At 37.6% G+C, this 20,283-nt stretch overlaps 1 long non-coding RNA gene across 1 annotated transcript; it reads right to left on the bottom strand.

Annotated features, from left to right (window-relative positions):
• Positions 1-679: 679 nt before the first annotated feature.
• LOC124282070 lies at positions 680-14,608 on the bottom strand. The gene is made up of 3 exons (XR_006900041.1): positions 14,597-14,608; positions 7,766-7,767; positions 680-799 (listed from the first exon to the last, which is right to left on the bottom strand). It is a non-coding gene; the product is annotated as an uncharacterized LOC124282070 (long non-coding RNA).
• Positions 14,609-20,283: the final 5,675 nt, after the last annotated feature.

Raw genomic sequence — 20,283 nt, 5'->3', positions numbered from 1 at the left:
ACATGGATTATTTGCCGTGATTTTCCTACAATGTAATCTCAAAGTGGAAATTTTTAAAGGTTCAATAAAAGTTTGTATATCAACCCTCTTTTCTCAATCTTTTCATAGTTTGTCTGTTAATTTTATCGTTTTTTTCCATTCCAAATAAATTTGAAGAATATTCTTTCAAGTGAAGTAATAAAAGTGTTGGGTGGATTTGGTAATGTGTTACAAATATGGACTAGTTTTGAAACTGCTAATGTCTTGATAACTGTAATCTTTCCTATTAATGTTTAATGCCTTTTTCTCCAGACGGCCAATAGTCTGTTAATTTCATCAAGCCTTTTTCTAGTATTAATCACCTATAAGTCACATAGTATTGAAGTAAATTTGATACCTAATACCTCAAATTCATCTTTGTGCCATTCTATATTTATATCATTACATAATCTTTCCTCACTACCCGCTTTTGATCCTATCCAGATTGCTTTAGTTTTATCAATATTTTCTTAAGACCCGACATTGTGTAAAAGGTATTCAATGTATTGATAGCAGCATACAGGCTATCTTCTGAGCCATCAAGAAATAATTCTATGTCATCAGCATACTGTCCAAGGTTATATTCTTTATCATATATAGTAATTCCTTTTATGTCTTTATATGCTCTTTCCATGCAACCTAAAATTTCAGCTAGAAAGAGAAATATGTAAGGGGATATGGGGTCTCCTTGTCTGCAACCTCTTTCATTTGTAAAAAAATCTGATGAATAGCCATCTTGAATTACACAGGATGTTGTGTCTAAAGTTAAGAGGTCCAGCTCCTAAGTTGAGGGCCAAAACCAAATGTTTCCAGGGCTAAATCAATAAACCTTTTGGAGACAGTATCAAAAGCCTTTTCGAAATCAATCAAAGTTTGTAAACCTGGAACGTTTCTTTTTTTGGGTTTCAAACATAATATCATATAGTAGTCTTGTGTTTTCACTAATGGTTGGTTCTGCCTGGAATAAATCCAGTTTGATTACCATGAATAAGTAAATCTAATGTTTTCTTTAACCGGTTTGTGATACAAGTGATGATTATCTTATAAAGGACATTTAAAAGAGTTATTGTTTTCCAATTTTTTTTAGAAAGGTCTATCTTTATTTGGTTTAGGGATACAAGTTATAACTCCCCTTTTCATAGCCAAAGATAATTTCCTTTTAGTTGAGACTTCTTTAATAAATGTAAAAATCCAGACGTTTAATTCATTCCAGAAAAAAATGAAAAAATCTTTTGGAAAACCATCAATTCCTGGACTTTAGTTATTTTTCATATTTCTGACTGCATAGGTAATCTCAATTAAATCAATATCCCTTTCAAGTGTGTTTCTCATATCATCATTTAGTGTGGGAGTTATAAAATTCTGTAAACCTTCTTCTTCATTCAAGTTTTTGTTTGATGTATATAATTTCTTATAAAAGGATTTGACGTCATTCAGAATTGAAAAGCTGTCCTTATCATTATCTGTTTTAATTTTATTAATTAATTTGCTGACAAAATTTCTGTTTTCTAGGTTACAAAAATAGTTAGTTGGTTTTTCACCTTCTTTATACCATAATATTCTGTTCCTGATTGGTATTCCTCTTATTTCTTCTTCCTTTAGTGTTTGTAATTCTATTTGATGTTTGAGAGTTCAGAAAGCAGATTTTCATCAATATTTTGATAACTTTTCCTCATCGTATCTTCACAATCCTTAATTTTAGTTAATAGTTCAGTTGTCCTGTTGTTATTTTTCTTTTTAAGGAATGGGGAAAAAGATATTGATTTTCCTCTGACTTTCATTAAAAAGGTCTCTAAAAATAAGCTGTCATAAATTATTCAGTTTGATTCCACTGTAATCAGAGTCATTATAGTTATCCGTTATACTCAGTTTCTGAGTATTCTTCTAATATTGTTTCTCTTAAAATGGATTTTACCAATTTTCCGTAATCAGGATGAAGCAGTAATGAAGTGTTGAATTTGCAGTACCCATGCCCTCTTTCCCGATTAGCAATCCGTTTCGTACCACGACCCTACGCATAAATTCCACATGCTGTAACTTACTGTTTCTACTTATGCGTGTGCAGACATCTTCGTGAACATTATCCTTGTATGTAGATAAGCGCCTAAATTCATGGGGAAAGCAACACATTCACTGCAAGGGACATTTTGACGTTCGTTGAATACCATGTGAAGGAACTGAAGCTTGAAACGATGTTGATTGGTTGGTTGCATTCAGCAATATTCAAGCCATATGTCGGCTGTCTGAAAATAATCGAGTCTGTACAAGACAATCCAGTGATCAACTGCATGAGCATTGATATACGCAACCAATTGTCAACCAAGTTACCGAGCCTAACCACCCGTTCCCTTTAGTCGCTTCCTACAAAAAGCATGGGTTGCTGAAGACCAATTTTAACCCGGATCTTCACGGGTTTGAAACGATGTACACATAGATAAAATGTATAATGAAAATAGCCGTCATGTTAGAAAATGATTGTGTCAGTTTGTAAATCTGCTTTCTGGAATGTTGGCTTGTCACTAGATTGTACTGTGATCCGCTAACTGTCGGATGCAATTCGTGTGAAGTTTATGACGGTCCTGCGCACACGAAAGGATGTACCACAAACACCAAATAGCAATACAAAGTTCAAGCTCCATACATGAAAGCTTCATATCGCATCCGTGCATCAGTTGTACAGTGACCTACAGTCCTCTTGTTCAGGGATTGTTTAACTACATGTTAAAGCCTTACAAGTTATATAAATAGCAATTGTCCCTTGTGCTTGCTTATTAGAAACCTCTGTTTGAACAATTGCGAGTTGTTGTAAATGTATTGCTTTCTCCGATGTAGAATAGTTTGTTTTTGTTTTAATATTCAATATTTGAGAACTATTATGCAAAAACATATAATAACACTTCACAAAGCGCATATCTGAAAATCTAAAAAATCAATGAATAATCATTGTATTATGTGTACGTTTTAAATTTGAAATGGTGTATTTTTAAGAATAACATGTTTTTGATATTTCACATCCGCTACACAATGGAAGCACAAACTGTTCATGCGTGACATATATGAAAAAATATTTTTTGTTCATATACCGTATGAAATAATTTGGACAGTTCACTATTTCAGACCTTATCTAAAACGTCAGAAATATATCACTGCCATTATATTTCCATATAAAGAACTTTAAAAGCAATAGTACAATTTTAAACAATTTGCGCAAGTTTGGCATAAAATGGAACAGGTCATCGATACGTTTGGAATACTTAGAGAATGTCAAATCAGTTACTTGCGTGTCATTGTATTCCCTTTATGACTATATGCAGACATCAATGCTCAGTGAAACCATGTGAAATATACATTGTATTGGAAATATAAGTATATTTCAAGCGTATTTCATCTCAGCAGGATCTCGGTCTCCCTGCCACGTCTGTCAACAAATTCATAGCACGTTAAGGGTGTTAAATGCAGTAAAACGTGGTTGTATGTCGCCCTGTGGGTAGAGCTCAGGTCACAAATCAGTTGAAGTTAAACAACGTTGAGCGCGGAGAGTTATTCAATGGGTGACTGTGTTTGGCAGCTTGACTTCTGTGAGTTTCCAGGACATTAGTCCTGTCCCACAACGAAGCACATGTGATACATGTCACGCAAGTGAGTTTGTTCAACATGGCATCTCTTCACCCAGACAGTAGTAAATGGGTACCCGGTGGGATAAGCCATGAGACCATTAACCTTCTATCACCTCACTGGCAGTTTGGGTTATCCGAGGTAATAATGATCAGATTGTGTAGCGCATTGAGCATGTGCCTTGTACATGGAAAAGGTGCATCATAAATTCACACGTATTATTATTAGAGTGATATCTAGTTGTTGGTGGACAAGGGGCATGTTTGCTGGCTGCTTTTATGGATCCTAAACCCATAAATATGTCTAGTCTCCATTTAAGCAATAGTTAATGATATTTGAATTATACAAGACAAGCTACAAAACCTGTAATACTCGTCAACATATGAGCCTATAGATTGTCATATTACTTCATATGTGGGTGCTTACTTTTGCTTTTCTGTTTGTTGTTGAAAGCCAAAGTCGGCGATATTCCCTCGGCATGTATATGACAGAATCTGGAATAGACAGTCCAGAGACTGACTCTATGACTAACCCGGATTTGTATACGTACAGCACATTTGTGAATGTATGAGAAAGGTTAAACGGTAGATGTCAAAGTTAACCTCTTGGTAAAGTCCCCGGTTGGTTGTAGGTAAGCCCCAAAGGTTAAATTGCATGATATAATGACGATTAACACAATGCATGCCGTCAATAGCAGCTAGTTTCTGCATAAGCTGGTTTAAGTATAAGCTAGTTTCTGCTTACAGCGGGAAATGTTGACAAAACTAAAATTGTTATATTTGGAAGTGGCAAGTAATAAGCTATCGTTTCACTGTGACACAGATGAAATTGAAATAATTGATAATTATAACTACTTGGGCTTTAACTCTCACAAAAATAAGAAGTTCTCTTTTGGTATTACTGTAATAGCTACACAAACTAAGACATGTATGTTTGTTGTTATTAAAGATGGCAAGAAATAATGAGTTTCCACTTGATTGTGTATTTAAAGCGTTTTATTTAATGATTTACCTTAATTTGTGCAGCTCTGAATTTTGGGTTCATGGCAAAATAGATATGCTTGAAAACGTACATACCTGCAATTGTTTAAAATTAGCCTCTGGTCTCAGAATGTCTACACCGAATTATTTCTTATATGGTGAACTTGGAAGATATCCTATCAGTATTCATGTATCCAAAAGAATAATTAGTTATTGGCATAAACTCACCACGCCCCTGTCCCAATTCAAATTGTCGCAGGTAATCTATAATTTCAGGTCATTAGATAGTGTGGTAAATGATCATTCCTATTCTTGGCTTAAATTTGTTAAAACTTTCCGAAACTCATGCGGGCTTAGTAATGTATATTTATATCTGTCCAGGTACTTTTAGTCGAACATACCTGCTGAATATGGTAGAAAGTGGGACAAAAGATTACTTTTATCAAGAGTGGAGGGATGCCATAGAAATAACTCCTAAGGGACAATACTATAAATATATTACGACCCTGCCATCACTTGACGCCTTTCTCTTATTTCCGAAATATAGTAATAACCCACTATTAAATTTCAGAACATCTAATCATTGTTTACTAATTGAGACGGGGCGTTGGAATAATAGAACTTGTAAATTATGTGACTCGCCAGCAACTGCAGACGAGTTCATTTATATATTTGGCAGTCCTGCATTTCATGAATCTGGAAGAAAATTTATACCAACCAAATTGCTCAAACACTCAAATATTGTATCTTATAGAATTTTGTTTACTACCTCAGGGATTTTACTGTTTTAAAAACCTAGCAAAGTTTATAAATGTTATCTTTTCTACAATAACATAATATAGATACTAGACGTGTTATACCAACAACTGATTTTCTACAATACATGTGTTATACTCCGCCGCCATTTCGACTGCATGTAATAATTGATGAATGTACTCATATACCACCATTGGGGGTCTATTGAGAATGACTTAAAGCGAAAAGGGAATTGCAAAAAAACGAGTCAAAATTAAGAAACGAATTTACAAACCCTGTTTATACATCGACATTTGCACATGTGTGTATTTTTGGCATACGTGTAAATTTGCTTACGTGAGTATATTCGGTCCTTTAAACGCAATTACACATATGCAAACTTTACTTCCTCAAGCAAAAATACTCCTGTCCTGGACCAGGTGCAAATGTTTCATTACCGGTGAGTAAATGCTTATTTGTTGCTACCCTAAGCAAATGTGGTCGTATGAACGCATAGGGTGAGCATGGTTTTAGCAACCCTTTTCTTTACATCCAATGGTTCCTAGACTGTATGATCAGAGGGAAAGAGCTCATCTTTCAGTCGAATGCAGATCAATTCATATGTTTCTCGTCGCATCCTAAATTTTCCCAACCATTCGGCATCAGTGATATGATTACCAACAACTTCAGCATACCAAACATCCAAGTATCAGACCAACACTGATGTAATATGGGAAATAACGTTGTTCTCCCAATAGTCAGACAACCCATTTGTTAGACACTTGGAAAAACCTAATTAAACGGTTGAGTTAACAAATTTATGAAGGCTGTTACCCATTGGGGAAATGGATTAACTTATATTTACCCTTTTTCAACATCTTTTGTAAGTTTCATTATATTTGTCACTGTCATAATATCATATGCATATAAGTAACATCGTCATATTCACTAGAACTACAGGCATAGTTTGGAGCTGCAAAGTCAAATTCAGCCAAGCATCACGAGCTTTTCGACAGCTTCCAAATACTGCACTGGAGTCGTGCTTCCTTGCTCCAGCTGCTCTCTCATTCGGCCTATTTGGTGGTTGAGGATTGCGCAGGAGCTGCACCGAAGTCAATCTGGGTGATCTTCAACTTGTCGGCATTCTAAATCTTCTTGAGAATCTCGATCAGTCTGAAGACATTCGGGTGACGACTGCTGGCATTCAGATGGCTGTTAAATCTTTCAAGGCAGTTGTTGGTCCTCGGGCTGAAGGTCTCATGATAGTTCCGCGAGGACAGCTTGAACAGAGTCATCGTCACCCTGGGAAACCTGAGTTGAGAAGTCTGTCTCAGTTCTTTTGTTCTTTTGTAGTGATTTACTCACAATAATAATTAGGCCACCTTATCTACTATGCACAAGAAGACTCCTAATGTTATGTGAGTGGATCAATTAAAAGGGATTAAACTTTAACCGCCAAGCTGACCTATGGGAGTTTGATTTTATTGTGCAAGAGATGAGCCATTGAGGCCTATTTAGGACTGCTCCGTTATGAATGTAGGTGAGCACTTGGTCCACCCCAGCTCTACTGTCTAACTTGTGGGGTGTCTGACTATTGAGGTATCACCGGAAAATGCCAACATCTTCTTGATATCTCACATCTTACGCGATCAATTTCTAGGGAAGAAATTAACTATTATCAAGATTTACTACAACTTTGCTCAAAGAACTTAAAGTCTCTATGAACGCACAGCAAACTGCACACCCTATGTAGATTTACTTATGTAGGCAAATTTGCGCGTGTATATTTTCGGATACCAGGATACGAGGTAGTGCTTTGCACGTAAGGAGCGAACTGCGGTATAGAACTAATAAATATTTTTTGAAACATAATATATTTTTATTAAGTCGAATAAAGTCTACGAAACGGATGCAAAACGACATACATTCAGCTAGTTTTGTGGGAAAGATTCACCTAAAAGAAGGCAGGATAACGCTCACGAATTCTGAACATACATAGTCACAATCTGAACAGTAAGCAAATATTTATCTGACTACGTTACATTGGACAAGACACACAACATCGAGAGTTCTGTTTAAAACTGTTTGTAGGTGTTCTGTATATGGTTTAACCTTGACGAGCATACTGCTTCGATTTAGCGATTCCGTTACTCTAAAGCATCTGCTTTTAACTGGTTTACAAATACCAAGCAATAACAATATCGTAAGTATTTTACCAGAGTTATAACTCACCCAAAGATCTATGAAAATTGCGTGACTGTTTTAAATCTTTAAAAATATATTACATGTCTATCAATAACAAATTCATGAACATTCCATTCCGAAAACATATATATGTATGTGTGAGTCACAGACCAACTTTGTCCGGTTTGGTAACATCCAATCCATCTGTTCGCTCAGTGCTGACTCATTTATACGCCTCATGTACTTTCGTTAATACATTCATGTGCGATATTTGACTACCTCATTGGCGCCTGGTGACTACATACATTCATTACGTATGAGTCCGCAAGAGATTTTCACACAAGCAGTTTAATTAGGTCTTCAGACGAAAGTCTGGAAGACCTACTGTTTTTACCCGGATTATTATTCTTATTATTATTTGTACGTTTTTTGTGACAGCTCTCCTGACCTAACCGCTTGGTCGATTTGCATGAAACTTTCAGGGATGATAGCCTCTGTGCTGAAATTGATACATAGTCGAAAAAATCCCGACTTCCGGCTTCCGGTAAGGGCAGAGAACCCAAAATGTCGAAATCTTTGCACCTGAATAACTCAAAAACTATAAGAGGTAGATTGACCAAATTTTCACTCAATGTAGACAACATCATTCCCCGTCGATTGAACACATACCGGAAGTTGGCCGGCAGGTCAAATTTTCCGCTATTTTGAAAAAACTGATTTTTTTGCCGATTCTCACGATTTGACGGTGCCTGTCTTTGAAAATCTTCTTCTCCAGAACGGCATATAGTACAATCATGTTCAATACGCCGTTGGAAAGCCCATACTCTGGACTACTTAGTTTGCTCAAGGCATGTCGATATCTTGAATGGCTTTGGAGTTATCGCCCTTGGAAGTTGGTGATTTTTCTAAGACGCATTTTCATAGGGTTAAGAAAAAGGTCTCAATTCTGCGAAAAATCTATGTATTTCATTTTTCTAAGTACCATCCTCTAGGTAATTGGATGGGAAACATTTTTGCTTCACATCATGATTATGAAAAAATCAATAATAACGTCACCATTACGACACAAAGACAGCCTTCGCGATTTTGCACATTTCCGCACTTTTTTTACGGTGCCTGTGTTTAACAATCTGCTGCTCCTGAACGGCAAATAGTACAATAGTGTTCTATATATGGTTTTAAAGCCCACACTCCGGACTACGTAGGTTGTTCAATGCATGTTGATATCTTGAATAGTGTCGGAGTTATTGCCCTTGGAAGTTGGTCAATTTTTGGCAAAACGCATTTTTATAGGGTTCACAGCTCTGCGAAGACACAATGGATTTCATGTTTGAAGGTACCAAAATGTAGACAATAAAATGTAGAACAATTTTGCTTCACATTATTATTATGTAAAAGTCAATAGTTACGCCACAATTACGCCACAAACTGTGAGGGACATGAGGATTTCGCATTTTTTCAGTTGGGACATAACTAACTGAAGGAAGCAGCGAGTGTTGCTAGATTTTACTGGCGCTTCCTTCAGTCAGTTAGTTAGTTATCTCATCTCACAGGAAGCGCCAGTAAAATCTAGCACTGCCCACGTCCTGGTTTACCAGTGCCCACAGAAATAGTTCCCTTTTTAACAGTAACTCCGTTGTTCTTAGGTCTACATTCAAAAGAGTTAGTGTTCTGGAATTGGAAGGATATAATCTCTCAAGAGGCATGTCCTTTGCTGTGCTTGGCTGTGCGTTCCTCTTTGTTTTTCTGCAGTTTGTGTCAGATGCATTGAATCAGCACCAAATTAGGGCGTCAACATTTCACATTAACTAACATTTACTTTCTAGGTAATTCTATCTCAGAAACACTGTAATGGGCGATCCAGCTGGCGTCCAAACAAACAGGATAAGTAAAAGTAGCCACGGGGTGTATATGGGGAAGTCTGAAGACCTACAGTATTGCCCAGGAGGCAATCCTAGTTTAATTCTGATATTGGTTTCCCAATAGATCCGCGTTAGAGTTGGTCTTCAGCAACCCATGATTTTCATTAGAGGCTCAGCCACCGCGACTTACACATGTCTGACTTACGCGCCTGACTCTGAGTGTGTGGGTTCGAGTCCCGCATTGGACTCAACCCAACAAAAGTACTAGAATCTGTACTTTACTATGAAAGTGTAATCCCAGATATAATATATGTTTCATTTGACCTCGTTCTAAGTGGCATTTGTATGTTGTAACAGTTTGTTTTTTTCTAAATTGAATTAATCATTTAAACATGTAAACCAACTTAACCTGTAATGAACATAAATTTACGGGCATATGAAGATTTTTATTCCTTTAAGGCACTTTATCACACCACACTTCTCGAAAAATAAATAATGCATTTCTCTAAAGGAAAGCTATCATATAATTTATTTAGAAAATACGCATGGTAACGTATACAACGTTACATTAAATTGACTCTACCGCCCTCTACCGGTCGAACAATATTTCAAGCGAACCCCATAGCGTTATATCCCTTGGAGCGCACTTTACGAATATGTGACTGAAACCAGTTCAGCCAACACCGACACGTGCGACAGTTCCCGATCTACTGAGCAGTTGTTTACATTCCATATATGGCAAGTATTCTCTGTTTGGAAGATGTTCACCTCGAAGTTTCAATTATCGATCTCAGGCCAGTCGTAAAGGATAATACGTCTTTTATTGCATCAATACGAAGCTATAGTGGGGTGAAGGTGAGGTGAAATGTGGTTTAACGTCGTCCTTAAGATTATTTTGCGCGTGTGATGACGTGCATGCGTGTGTATGCGTGGCTGTTTGTACCAGCCCAGACTTATGCTGGTTTTATAGTGCTAGCTTACTGAGATACCATGCCGCAGTTAAGCGTGAATACCCAACTCAGACACATTATACTGACTCAAACACCGCCGACCGGTCCTTGTTGTACACGTTCATGCTGTATGCCAGACAGGGACCAACAAGTACCATATTTTAACGTCGTTTGGTATGACGCGGTCGGGGATCGAACCGGGCGGACGCCCTAACCACTCCAACACAGAGGCGATGGAAGCTAAAGGGAGTGCATATGCCCCAATATATAATATAGGCCAAAATATTGTCGAAAATGTGTGACATTGTGCCTTTAACGAATCTTTTATCATTAAATAGAAATCTTCCTGTGGTTTCTACAGGTTTTTTAAGGGTTGGTGTTCTTTTGTCTTGTGTTTCCATGCGTTTTTAAACAATCACACAATGCCATACTGGATTTAAGTGTTGTTGTTGTTGTTTCTCTCCTTAACAGCACAAGTACTATCCGTTTTCTGTTGTTTAACCGTTACTGAGCTTTGTCCATTTCTGAATATTCTGAACAATATTCTCACCCTTATCATTACGTTATTAATGGGAAGTTTGCGTCACAACTACCAACAGATGCGACGGATTGGATCCCTACATGCTGCAAACAATCTGCGGAATCGATCGTGCGGAGAGCAAGGTATTAAACAAACCGCATGCGCAGAACGGCAGAATTCAACACATTCAACACTTCCGCTCAACATTTCCGCGTCGAGCTCCGGACTGTAGTCTGACACGAGTAGGTGACCAATGAAAACTGAGAAGTAGGAAAACAGGTAGGTGTTGTTGCTTGATTGTCAACGCCAGTCAAGAAACGGAAGAAGTGCAATTACATCGTTCGCTCGTAATGTATCCGAAGTCATAAAACGACGTTATTTGGACGAAAAAAGGATGCCAAGAATGCGTTTTTCCTGCACTGTCCATATACAGAAGAAACAATGTTTTCATGCTAGCAGTGATTACCCATGATTACCAGCCTAGGCCTATTGAGACTTGACCACTGTATCAGCAAAGTGAAGGTTATTATCACTGCCTTATTCCTATAACCACTTCTTTTATTGTCTATTGCCATTGTATTTGTACTGCCATTGTAATCGTTGTAATTGTGTTGACTTGACCAGTGACACATGAAGTGTTGTATTTATCATATGCTCCAATTTTGTTTTAACTAAAAATAAACTTTATTCATTTGAGAAAAATCGATTAACGAAATCTAAATTTTCCCACCTGTAAAGTAAATATTGTTCAATTCCTTGTTGAGACACACATATAGTTTGGTGTTAAAAACCAAAAAAACCATCGAGACAACACATATGTGTATTAGTTGCTCTGTATTTTTTTATTGTCATTGTTTAAAACAAAATCAGCACTTATAATAATATTCATTAAAAATCCTTTTAGCTTTTTTTAAGCATAGTCATAGCATTGATAAAACATTAGAACCACACACAAACATGGCGCGCAGAGAAAAAAAAACGCGACTGAGAATAAAATATCAACTATTTACACTGTCGATCTAGTAAAATAAAGTCAAAGTCATCTTTAAAAATTATTTAAGCTTTTTACCACTAAAAAGCTGGATTACATTGCGTACGTCTAACCACCGTCTATCAGTTGAGGTCGGCCGTTGGAATGGTGTACCTTTATAGGAGCGTAGATGTCCTCTCTGTAATACCTCTATCGGTGATGAATATCATGCAATTTTACAATGCCCCTATTTTGTTGATTCTTGAAACCAATTTATTAATCCTTACTTTACGAAAGACCAAACTCTGTAACATTTTGTCAATCGATTCAAAATGAAAAAGATGGTCAACGACGAAGACTTTGTACTTGTTGTAACACTGTCATGTTCAGGTACAAGTCACTGTGAAAGTGAATTATAAAGTAAATTTTATTTATTTTTTCTGTAAAATGTATCTGAAAATTTAGATGGAAGTCCTCCGTGTAAACAAAAGTACTATGTACTACTATTTATTATGTGTATGTTATATGGCTTATATTACTACCAGCCCTATCACCAAAATGTCACCAAACTGTATATGATCATTGTGATCTTCATATGCTGTAAGCAATAAAGGTCGGTTCTGTACATAAAATGATAGTTTTAAAGAAAACTCGTACGCAGCGAGGCGTTGACGCGACACAACACAGTCAGGTAGAGTTATTCCCCGCTAAGTGTGGTTGCGCTGATCGGTGCAAACTTTGGTTGGTTATTGAATGCAAACAAGACGTCCTTTGTCATATATTTACATTTTATTTGAACCATTGAATGGACTTTTACCTGTGAAGGTCCGGGTTAGAATATTGATCTTCAGTAACCCATGCATGTCGTAAGAGGCGACTAACGGGATCGGGTGGTCAGGCTCGTTGACTTGGTTGACACATGTCATCGGTTCCAAATTGCGCAGATCGATGATCATGCTTTTGGTCACTGGATTGTCTGGTCCAGACTCGATTATTTACAGACCGCCGCCATATAGCTGGAATATTGCTGAGTGCGGCCTAAAACGTACCTCACACACTCACTCATTTGAATGGACATTTAGTCCCCAAATCAATATTATAAAAAGTTGGGCCAGTGCCACGCGAACGCAATACTCCCAATACAGGCGTCATGTATACTCTAACTGTGAGCGTTCACGTAGAGGGAGCATTATGCGGATGATATCGAAAGGCTTTGCCACATGAAAAACGTACCCATATAATTCGCAATAAGTCACGTGCCTTAAATCCAGTTTTACAGCACTTTAGGGGGCGGTTGGGTAACCTAATGATTAAAGCGACGTTCATCACACAGAAAGCCCGGGTTCGATTCCACACATGGTGCAATGAGTGAAGCCCATTTCTGGTGTCCCCCGCTGTGATATTGCTGGAATATTGCGCAAGCGGTTAAAACCATACTTACTCACTACCGTACTACTGACCAAGCTGACCGCAATGTTGACAATGCAGTGTTGTCCCACCACGTGGACAGATAATTTTCAGTCAGTGATGCAACTAACATGGTGAGCAATGGTACTTTGTTTTCATAATTCTGTGAATTTGTATCGCACCAATTCTAATCCGGATATTCACGAGTATGTAATCGACTGACTATTCATGGTTTATGCAACATTTACAGAACTGTAGATGAACATTAAACATGCTATGCATGCTATACAACAACGGTTTTTAAGGGCTCGCTTAGCATTCAGATGAAGAAACCACGAATGAAAATGTATGTTACTTACCCACATGTGCCGTGTATTGGTGGACGTGATACGTCGAGATGGAGTTACCTGACATACACCTCGTCTAATGTATGTGTTGTCATAGTGACGACAAGACTCAGGTTGAACTACTGCAAGCCCCTTCCCTCAACTGGTGAAGCTTGCTCAGCAGGATCTACATATATATGTCCTATAGGAGAGTGAGCGAAGAATCCGGGTTCACTCCGTTTAGCATGTGACCATTCATTTGCACAAAGTCCTCTTCAACAATTTACAATCACGTGTGGAGATATTAGTGAGTTTAGTTTGAAGCTGTTGAATAATATTTTAATTTTTTGATGGTGTGTCAGTTTGATGTGGGTGAAAAGCCGGATACCAAACCTTACCCTTGTTCCAGTATGGTGAAACATGAGAGGACGAGAATGGCGTAAACAAACCTTGAACCACAATCATTGTGAATTTTGGTTCAGACTCACGAGACCCGTGAAGATCCGGGATAGAATAGGTCTTCAGCAACTCATGCTTGCCACGAAAGGCGACTATACTTGTCTTAAGAGGCGACTAACGGGATGGGTGGTTTTGATTTAAACATATTTATTCAAGAGAATGGATTGGGTACAAGTTATGCCAACTTAGTGAAACCCTCTCCTATTTACAGTGCTTACATGCAAAAATGAAACAAACTATATGTACAGGGATAGAAAGATATATACAAAATGATATATACAATACAATGAATACATGAATTATTTAGATCATACACATAATATCCAATCACTGAACATTTTGGATTTTGATATATATTTTTGAACTTCAGACTCACGAGACCCGTGAAGATCCGGGATAGAATAGGTCTTCAGCAACTCATGCTTGCCACGAAAGGCGACTATGCTTGTTGTAAGAGGCGACTAACGGGATGGGTGGTCAGGCTCTCTGACTTGGTTGACACGTGTCATCGGTTCCCAATTGCGCAGATCGATGCTTATGTTGTTCATCACTGGATTGTCTGGTCCAGACTCGATTATTTACAAACCGCTGCCATATAGCCGGAATATTGCTGAGTGTGGCGAAAAAATAAACTTATTCACTCACTCAAGACCGCTGGAGGATGGCTTATTTACTAAGGGAAGTAAATCTGTAAAGCCAACTCTGCCAAAATGGAAAGGAGCGTGGGGTGATATATGGGCAAAGCCCTCGCAGAGTTTATTTAAATAAATTTCCTTGTAAGGGTGATTAACCTATACATATAAATACAGAGAGATGATTAGTTGTGTCTCGCATAATATTAATAGGACTAAAATATCGAAGTTACACACAGAGGCTAGGCTCATTCCACCTGATGTATGGAACTTGATTACATACACGTTTTAACCTTAAAAATCTGAGTGACACCACTTTTAGCAACATTCCAGTAGTATCATCAGAAATGGGCTTCACGCAATATAGCCAAGTGGGGAATCGAATCCGGATGTTCGGCGTGACGAGTGAGCGCTCTAATCACTAAGCTACCCCAGCGCCTCTCATTTCGGTAAGTAGATGATGGTCGTGTGTTGAAAAACCAACGTAATGCCCGCCATGAGTTCTCCCAGCTCGTCCGTCAGATCATCAACATTGGAGGGAAAGGGTACGTACTATAGTCTCTCTAATGACCTTTCCACGTACTGTCAACTATGTGAAATATGGAAACTAAAGATCGATCAGTTATGTATCGTAACCCTGTTCATCCCAACATCCATATCCGAACAAAGCTGCTTCATTAGACAAGTAGTCTGTCTCACAGTCCCTGAACCACATTAATTTCCCTACTGCCAAGCCCTCTCGGCAGTGCTAAAGCCCTAAATCAGCAAGTCTAGATTTCCTCAGGTTCAGGTTCTATATCTCTGGGCTCCTTTTCAATATAAATGGGCTTGTTTGTTACTATCAAAATTATATATATTCAGAGACTAAGCCTTAGTCTATTAGACAAGCTTCCACAGAAGATGAGTAGCAGTTTGGTACACGTTATATGACAAGTGGTTTACTTGTTTAATTCAAGAGGTTGGATACCGTGGCTTGTGGGCATACCGTATGCGACCATTCGTGACCAACTCGTGTTATTCCGGGACAAGCCGAAAGGCGTTCTTGGAGGTTACGGAAAGTAGCGAGTGGTGACGAATGCGTATGCGACGGGATGTGACAGTAGGAGTGCGTATTTATGTTACGCTTTATCTTGCTTATAATCATACTTCATGATATTTTGGCCACACAAACATGTATACTGCGGTAAACCTGGGCAAGAGTTATCTCCCTTTAACAATTTATCTTCTTTTTCATTGATGAATCAATTTTTTTTTATCCCTCTATTTTCAGAAGTTAATTAATGTGTCAAATCCTACATGCTGCCTTGAAAATTGATTTTCCTGCTTTATTTCATATCAATACTGAAATGTCTTTATCAAAAACACATATTGAATAATAAAAGTAAACAATTTACTTTTGAGAAAACTTTTATTGACATTACTTTTTACAGATGGTGCCACAAGGGGGCGCCACTTGTCAAACAAATGCAGTATTTTTATTAAATAATTAGATTCGGGGCACATTTTCCAACAAAATGATACCAAATTTAGCAATTTCTTGACATTTTGATTTAGGTATCCAACCCCCTTACTAGATTAAATTGATAACCATTTAAGCAATTCAGTCGCGATGTGCGTTAATGGTAGCAGCGTATTACTTTGTTTTTCTTTTTTTTATAAAATAAAATGCTAAAGTATTAACTGTTCTAGTCACGATATAGCTGAAATATTGCCAAAGTAAGTTTAAATTTTAACTCACTCACTCACTATGTTATTGTTAATGTGTTTTATTGTATCAGGTCGGAGAATGTTTCACAAGAATAACTCGCCGGTATTTCGGAACTGTTGCCCGACGGCTTCAAAAACAAAATGATGGCTTATGAAGCATTGTTAAGGAATGTATATTGGCGACAAACCAGCTAGACGACTGTCAACAAACTGTTGTCATACTTCCCTATGTGCCGCAAATATCCTATTTCTATGATAAGTGTGCCTGCTATATTACATGCAGAGTGCCTGCTGTACAATTACAGATATCGCTGGTCGATCATGTGTCTTGCTTAACACATAGTTATATACGTTAAAACGACATCACTCTTCATATAGACACCATCACCCATGGTGTAAGTTACGCACATTTGTTTATCAATTTGACAGTCTACATCACAGAAAAAATAATCTGACTTAACTCTACACTGAATAGTCGTTTCCGCTTTTAACGGAGTATCTGAACCTGCGGGGCAGCCTATGTTTGTTGTTAGAGGCGACTGCATGGATCAGGTCGTCAGGATCGAGGTCTGTTTGACAGGATATAATTGAATACCAGTTGCGTTCATCGCTGCTCATGGTTTTAAATACTGGATTGTCTTGTGCAGAAACGATTATGTACAAGCCGCCCTGATATCTGAATATTGCTGAGTGCGGCGGGAAAATGGATTTTTGCTCCTTAAAGACCCGTCTAATATTCAAGAAACACAAAAAGCAGTTGGAAACATTTGCATGTATCTGAACATATTTTACTTGAATTGGTCAAGTCCGTAGATAGGATGAAAGCATCTCCAATAAACAATGTCAAAGCATTATCTCAATATTCATCTGAACAGTTTACATGGGCTCTTTTTGGATCGACTCGTGACCAAGACTTATCAGGTGAGTAAACCAAACATGACATTCAGCGCCTGATTGACGTGTAATGTCATCGTGCACACCAGTGACCAAGAGCTTGCACTAACACGGAAAAACGTGATATTCAGCATCTGACTTAGATATAGCTTCATCGTGTGCATCAGTGACAAAGTCCTCGCACTATATGATATTCAGCGTCAAACCGACCTATAACTTTATCGTGAACATCAGTGACATTAAACTCGTGGAAAAGCGAACATGATATTCAGCGTCTCACTGACGTATTACGTCATCGTTTGCATCAGTGACAAATAGCTTGCACTGTCGCGGAAAAAAACATGACATTCATCATATGAACGACGTATAGCTTCAACGTGTGCATCAGTGACAAAGAGCTTGCACTGTCACGGAAAAAAACATGATATTCAGCATATGAACGACGTATAGCTTCAACGTGTGCATCAGTGACAAAGAGCTTGCACTGTCACGGAAAAAAACATGATATTCAGCATATGAACGACGTATAGCTTCAACGTGTGCATCAGTGACAAAGAGCTTGCACTATCACGGAAAACACCATGATATTCAGCTTATTACCGACGTATAGCTTCAACGTGTGCATCAGTGACAAAGAGCTTGCACTATCACAGAAGAAGATGACATTCAGCTTCACAACTTCATCCTGTCATCAGTAACAAAGACATCAGTGTAAAATCGGGGTCAACTAAATACATGATTATGAAGTATAACTCATGTGCTTGATATAACAAACTCACTGTCTCGGTTAACAATCGATATCGATGGACTGTGGTTGATTTCACGGATATGTTTTCCGAATTTTTGTTGCGTGCATCTATAATAAAAGGTTCTTTGCTTATTAAATTTGCATTCAGATTATTTTGTTTAAAGGTGTCCATTAGGCATATGTTTTACCTCGTAGCAAAGCACCAAAGTCAAAGTAAGAGCTACAATGTGCAGTGCACGTCCTTGACAACAGGACATAGTCTAAATTCATGAATTTGTCATAACATAAAAAAAATATTTGAAAAAAAAGCAAACAAATAAATGATGGATGTATTCATGAGACGACATTTACTGTACTCGGACACACTTCCCATGCAGAACTTACGTACCGCTGCAGGGTTGTGCTGTTTTGTGGGCCCATTAAGAGAATCATAGGCACCTTTTCTGTGCCCATGTGTGTGTTATCGACCATACGCAAATGAATCCCCAGTGAACATAATATACGATGTCATAACGTATGTTTTACTTTGAACTTTATGCAGCCATAAGACGTGGCTACTGAGATTTTATCAGCACTTCAGTGCGTGAATGAACTGTCAAAGATATCGGACAGATTTCTCATTTTAAGTACGCTTCGCTATTATATTTGGTAATTTGAACCCTGAGAGTTCACTGCTGTCGTTTTGTTGTCATATGAGTGGTTAAAGGCATAACTATAAGCTAATCTACAAAATAATACAACAGGCTATAATCAATGATGACAAAACAGCAAAACCCAGTCGACCATTAACGTTTACTAGTCCTAAGGCCAAGGGACGTAACCAGCCCGACCATAAATAATTTTTAACGCTTAAGAGATCAACGGGACTGACAATTCATATTATGGCTTTTGATTTCCTTTAGCAAACGTTATCACATAAATAATTGCAAAACAGTGCGGTACACTGCATAATCCTACACTCATTGTTTTATATATGTTATATGTGTGTATATCAGATGTCAGAGAACATATGGTGTGTCTTATCTATAAATAATCATTTCTTTTCTGTAATGATGAAAATGGCAGTCATGCGTACAGTCATTTTGTCATATAAACACGTATTCATGAAATCATGATCTTCAGTCGTTAGGATTTACAATATGCTGTTTCCTAGGTAACAATAATTTCGATGCTTCCTATCAGTGGTTTCTTAAATATTGTCCCAGTATCTGTTTGATATTATTCCCCATAGCTGACTAGTTTTAACACTATTTCTTAACGCTATCAAAATAAAATAAAAATTGTATTAAACAATTGTAACATAAGTGAAAAGAGTGGTTAAATATTCCGATATTCCATTAGTCATAAACACTCATTTTACAATTTTACAACTCATTAACAAAAAATATAACTAACAATATATTGCAACCAACTGCAGTGCGTTACGTACGTGCCAACAAGTCATGCTTATGATATAGATGTAGTTTTAACATACCCCTTTTAGTATTAACACATCTGCATTCAAATATGAATGACTATCTCACTTACCATAATTTGTCTGACTGTAAACCCTTATACTGAAAGTGTTGTTTTACTATGCTAAAGCTGCCGCCATGTAGCGGGAATATTGCTAAGTGCGACGTAAAACTAAAATCACTCACTATGCTAAAAATACATATCCAGATAAGAGTAATTGTGTATCTTAATGTATTTGTGTAACCATGTTAGATGGGTATATTTTCAAATAAGTATTTTTCCTACATTTTTAAGAGTGGTTTGGTCTAACATACTTGTGAATAACACACACACACACACACACACCACACCACACCACACCACACCACACCACACCACAACACACAACACCACACCACACCACACAACACATACTCACTCACACAACGTCATTACACCTCTAGATATGTACAGTGGCATTGCTTGATCCTTTAGTTAATAAAGGTGGTGAGCATAGGTACACTTACATATCTAATTTAGGAGTTTCAGACAATGGAAGAAATGAAAGCAAATGTCATATGAAGTTTATTGAGAAATAATATGTGAAGTGATATAGTTTAATAACATTAATAACATCTCTGAAAAATGAGAAGTAACATGTGGACAAGAAGTATGCATCCCAACTGCTGCAAAAATCAAAAGAAGGTAATTTGCAAAGTTTAACAAAAGCCTCAATGCATATTGATTGTCTGTTATCGTTTGAATAACTTCACATAAGGCACACTAGTGAGACCTTCTCGTGTGTTTAATAATGAGATATATGCATAAAGAGTCAGAGCGAC

This window comes from Haliotis rubra, unplaced genomic scaffold (genome assembly GCF_003918875.1).
Source record: "Haliotis rubra isolate DU_JTF1 unplaced genomic scaffold, ASM391887v1 Scf292, whole genome shotgun sequence".
In the NCBI taxonomy this organism is placed as follows: Eukaryota; Metazoa; Mollusca; class Gastropoda; order Lepetellida; family Haliotidae; genus Haliotis; species Haliotis rubra.
Note: the sequence above shows the minus strand (reverse complement) of the source record. Positions and strands in the feature narration are given on the sequence as shown.